The 5544-nt window shown below is 31.7% G+C and overlaps 1 non-coding gene across 1 annotated transcript; it reads left to right on the forward strand.

Annotated features, from left to right (window-relative positions):
- Nucleotides 1–5001: 5001 nt before the first annotated feature.
- On the forward strand, nucleotides 5002–5108 carry LOC124892192. Its single transcript, XR_007050124.1, has one exon. It is a non-coding gene; the product is annotated as a small nucleolar RNA R71 (small nucleolar RNA).
- Nucleotides 5109–5544: the final 436 nt, after the last annotated feature.

Below are 5544 nucleotides of genomic sequence, written 5' to 3' on the forward strand. Positions count from 1 at the left end.
GTATAGCATTAAGTTTGAAATTATAATTATCTTATTCTTTAAAACTGTTATATACGTAATATTGAAAAAGTAATGTTATAAGGAGAGTTTTGTGTAAAAATTTAAAAGATTGGGGTTATATGTAATAATAATAAAAGTTGAAATTAGAGTTGGAAAATTGTGAAAACAACAAAAACCTGTTTTCCCTTTTCATAAAAAAATTTTGGAATTATTTTCCGAATTTTCATGACCAAACACCACAATTTCCAACTCCGAAAAAAAATTTTGGAAAAAAAAAAATTCCATGACCAAACGAGCCCTATGTATATCTTATAACATATGTTAGTTATTTATAAGAAAAAATATTAGAAAAAATTTTAGGACAACCTCACCATAAATCTATTTTTCATAAAGTTATCGAAGACTTTTTATAAAACCTCTTAATAATGATGCAATCTTATTGTTATCAAAAATAAACTTATTTAAAATCATTTCTTTACAAAAGCTTTTAATTAATAATTTAAAAAGTTATTTATGCGGAGAACTTTACTTTTTTTTCATTCTAAAAAAAGACTCTTTTGTTTCTGTTTTTTTTTTAATCAAATTTTATAAAAATGGGAGTAAATAAGTTGATTAATTTTCTACATTAAATGAATCATTAGAGAATAGCTACAAAAATAAATGTTTTGAATCCGTAATAACTTGAAAATTTATTTATTTTTATTAAGAAAGACTTATGTTTTAAAAGATATTTGTTCGTCATTTGAAATCTTTAGAAAAGACCTCATGGAATCAAATTGAAAAAGTGCTATATTTTAATTGAAATTGATGAGAACAAAGAGTTGATTTATCATATCCAAAATAATTAAAATTGATTTCCGAGTCTAGCGATGATAAATTCACCTACCGCAAAACTTATATTTTTGACTATTACGACATTAGTAACTAATGAGAAACTAATTCGATAGGCTACTATTCCATATTAAAGGAGCATTAAAGAATTCTAACAATTTGGCCAATTATTCTAAAAGGTATGTTTCACCTACCGAATTTTAACCTTAATGATATAAATTAAGTACCAAAGCCAAAAAATTATTCTAAGTCTAAAATCTAAGAGATGAGAAGGGAACAAATAAATTTGCTATCTATTAACAATTTCAAATAAACAGACATAAATTCCAAAGAAAAAATGTGCAATATTTTAGTAAAGAAATGACAATGTGTGCAATAATACAAAGAAAAATAAAAGCTTAGAAAAGGAAAGAGGTACTAGACTGCTAGATGGCAATATGTAATGAGATTATTGTTCGTTTTTTCTAATTTAGACAGAGATGGAGTCAAGCCATGAGACCTCAAACGTGCTCCCGAGTGTACATGAGACAAAAGAAATAAGAGTTAGTAATTATTCATGATAGAGTGAAACATGAGGGAACAAATTAAGAAAAGAAACATGATTTTAATGTTTGATCATGACAAGCCCATGTATTGCCAAACTTTTGACGAAGTTGGTCTATGATAATCCCAAAAAATAAAGACCAAACCAAATTCAAAGATTTACCGACCTTTTCAAGTTTAAAGTCAATAGTAAAACCAAGAAGAACGAGACTTTATACCCTTTCACAGAAGGATGGACATAAACCTTACTCTTAAGGTGAAATTATTCATCAAAGTCCAATGTTTAAGAAGTAAATTTCAAATTTGGCTCATCATTTAGGCCATCAACAGAGAACGAAGGGAGGATATGCACATCAACTCCACATTAATTTCACTGGAACACCCAACTTCATGTGATCACAAACACTAGTTATTCTAAGTTACTATCCAAAGAAGCTTTGAAACTTAAAGTTCTAGACCAAACTAACAAGGCAATATTTTTAAAAATGCTTGATTAGAGGAGATGCCACTTAATAGGGAACAAAACTCTTTCTAATTACCCAATGCAAATAGTAGAAGAGAGAAAATTAATGAGCCAAATTCCAAAATGGCACATCAGCCAGTAGACTCAGTGAGTAGCACAAACTAAAAAAAAACATTCCAAAGATGACTCAATAGTTTTACAATTCAACTAGAATTTGATGAAACCAATTACCCCCACCCCAAAAAAAAAAAAAAACTAAATGAAACCATTCAACACTGTAATCTTGTGGTCCTAAACATGTCATGCGAAAAAATGAAATTAAAATATTGCAAAAAAAAATAAAAGGGATCATTCTTTTTTAAAGAGACTAAAAAGGAAAATAGGTCAATTTTTTTTTTAAACGGAGGGAGTACATATTATTGGCAATCCTATCCCCAAAAAGTATTACAATCAACTTGTTCAAATATACCTTAATGACATTACAGCAAAAGGTCCCATGAGCAGTCCATTCAAGGCACTTTAAGCAGCCTATAAAAGGTGCTTTTAAGACTTAAACGAATAAAATGAACATGACATATTCACTTACTAATTAGCTATCACAAATATAGTTTTGATTAACTCGGCCAACAACACACTTTTAAAACACAAACTTTATTCAAATCTGGCTAAACTTGGGGTGTAAGAAAACATTAAACTCAAACCACAGCTTACAGGAAGACGCACGGGAAACACTTAAAAAAAAACTTAAACAATATAACCATAACATGTATGTTCTTATCTTAACAACCTATATCCATACTTGAATTAAATCAGCAAATATGTACAAGGGCGCTAGTTACAAATTTTCAAAAGTGCTAATTCAGACCTCAAAGAAACTAACAAATTACTAGTTCAAGGTATGCAAACAAGGAAGACTTTCCTAGACTGAACTAAACGAGACTTTATCTCTTGAGTATCTATCTCTTGGTGGTTCCAACTTATATGGACAACTGGTTATATAATACATAGGCAACACACATCACCTATTTGCACAATCTGAACTCAACAACGGTAGCTTATTGAAATGAGTTGAGATGAGACCAAACTTTATTCGATTTCCTAGAGAACAGAACAGCAGCACTGCAAATAGAGTTTCAAAAAAACTAAACAGATCACATATTCACATAATAAAAATAGACAAACTAAAAGTATTCGACTTTTTACCCTTTTTAGGGCCTTTTTCTACGAATTTAGTGGTTGCTAACGCCTTGTAAACAATCGACCAGACAGAGAAAGCCGAGTAGCTGTTGTCGTATTTAAAAAAATAAAAACACCCAAGATGATCTAACGACAAGCTAATAATAGATCGCCAAGCGTCCTTAAAATTTCAAACATGATCGGTTGTATGCAAAATAAACCGCAAGGTGAAAATACTTTTGTGGATACAAAACACATAATCTAATGTAAATAAATAAAAAGTCTAGAAACCAATTTCATTTTTTCATGTCTCATGCCCGAAATCAATCGGCTAAAACAACTAACGTCTCGACTGATCACACAATCATGAATTCATAAAACTAAACATAAATAATTTAGATGAGATAGGATTTACCTTGTATGGTGCAGCGACCTAAGACTTCCTGTCGAGATCAAAACTCAAACTCGAAAAGAGCAAAAGAAATTAAGAAGCGATAGTATGGATTTGCCGACGCTTGGTGCTAATTTTGGATAATTCTTTCTTGGTTCCTTCCTTGTGAAAAAGACTTCCCTTTTATAAAGGAAAAAGGGCTGCAAAAGTTCTCAATAGGGACTAGACCCCAAATCACAGAAAAAATAATGGAGACAGAGAAAAGATTGATTGTTCACCTTTTTCAGCTTGATGTAAAAAGACAAAGGGTTGTTTCAAGGTGGAAGACTTGGAACCATCGGATTTGAGGAATAACAACCTCAAATCTGATGGTTCTTTAATCCTTTCACCTTGGCAAAGGAGATTTAGAGCTTTGTAGCTTTGCCTTAAAAAGAGAACAGTTGTGGGAAAGATGAGTGAAGTGACGGGAGGTGATAGAGAGGGCAATAGAGAGAAAGGAAAAGGCTAAGACCATCGAAATTCAGCATTATCTGGTGGTCTGGGGGATGATCGGTGTTTACAGGGAAGAGGAGAGGTATCGATCTTTGATTGAGAGGTGAGAGAGTACTCGGGATTATTTAAGGTTGGGTCGGGTCAAGGTCCAATTGGGCCTGTAATTGGCTGAGACTTGGGGGCTAAAATTGGGTCAGTGGGCTGTAATTTTTTGGCTAAAAAGAACTACAGTTTTAGCCCAAATGCAAGAAAATCTAATTTTCTTCAATCATTTTCACTTAATTAATTTAACAGGACTTTTTTCGTCCTAATTTAATTTTTCATAATGTACGTATTATATACAAATATAATCATGTTTTAGAAATGTATTTAGGAAATATTATAACGATATGACAAAAATTGTAAAAGTAAACATGCTAATATTTTTTTTATTTATTGCAATATTAAATATTTTTATATACATATATATATATTTGAGATTAAAAATAAGAAAGTAAAAAAAAATTATTTCTGTTATGCCAAAATTACTAAAACTAATTTGATAGGTAAAAAGCATCATTTTGATAAGAGTATTCTGAACTAAGAAGCATAGAAAAATTAATTATATGAAAAGGAAAGTCAAAATTAAATGTCAACAGAGCTGACTCTACCAGTTATGGTTACAGGTATTATCATAGTTTTGATTTTCCTTTTGTACATTGTCCACCAAATTCACCGACTCCATATTTACTCCACATAAGTCTGTAAAGTGACCACTATCTCAATAAATTTCACACTAATTCTGCCCTTGCTAAATTATTAACTTGGGTTTGAGGTTAATTCACACTCTACTTGTTGTACTGCATCATCATTTGGTTCTGAAAGGCAGCCAACTGTGCAGCCAATACTGTGACACTATACACCTCAATCATACCTATAGGTTTTTTTACCACACTTTTGGATACATCACCCTGTCATTTGGTGTTAGCTTGTGCAATTCGGTTAAGGAGAGTATACAACTCATCATATGTTTTCTCCAAAGCTTGACCACCTGCAGCTAATTGAACAAAATTTTTGTGACATAGTCAATACCTTCAAAAAAGTATGAGCTAATACATTGTTGGTCTGTTGGTGATGCAGACAATTTCTTTGAAGAGACTTAAATCTCTCTCATGCATGATAAAAATTCTCATCTAGCTTTTGTTTGAAACTCAGAATCTCAGTCCTCAACCTTGCAGTTTTACCAAAAGAAAAAAATTGAATGGGGAACTTCTTTGCCAAGTTGTCTCAAGTTGTGATTGAGTTTAAAAGTTCTGCCTTCAATCACTTTTTTTGCTTCCCCTAATAGTGAGAAGGGGAAAAATGTGAGGCTCACGTAGTCTATGGAGACTCCAACAGGAACAAAAGATTCACTAATCTCCAAGAAATTCTGTAAGTGAACCTATAGATCCTCATATGATAAGTGTGAACTGGCCAATACTATGCAATAATTGCACCATGTTTTTCTTAAACTCAAATCTATCCCCAGATTCTGGTCTGCGGATACTAGAGGTGATATTAGTTGTGAGTCGGATTTTCACTTTGTGCACTATCCTACAGGTTGATTATTCTTCAACCATGTCTGCAAGAATGGTCTTACCTTGTTAAACTCTTAGGATGGAATAAAGAA

The sequence above is a fragment of the Capsicum annuum genome, chromosome 1, assembly GCF_002878395.1.
Source record: "Capsicum annuum cultivar UCD-10X-F1 chromosome 1, UCD10Xv1.1, whole genome shotgun sequence".
Classification (NCBI taxonomy): domain Eukaryota; kingdom Viridiplantae; phylum Streptophyta; class Magnoliopsida; order Solanales; family Solanaceae; genus Capsicum; species Capsicum annuum.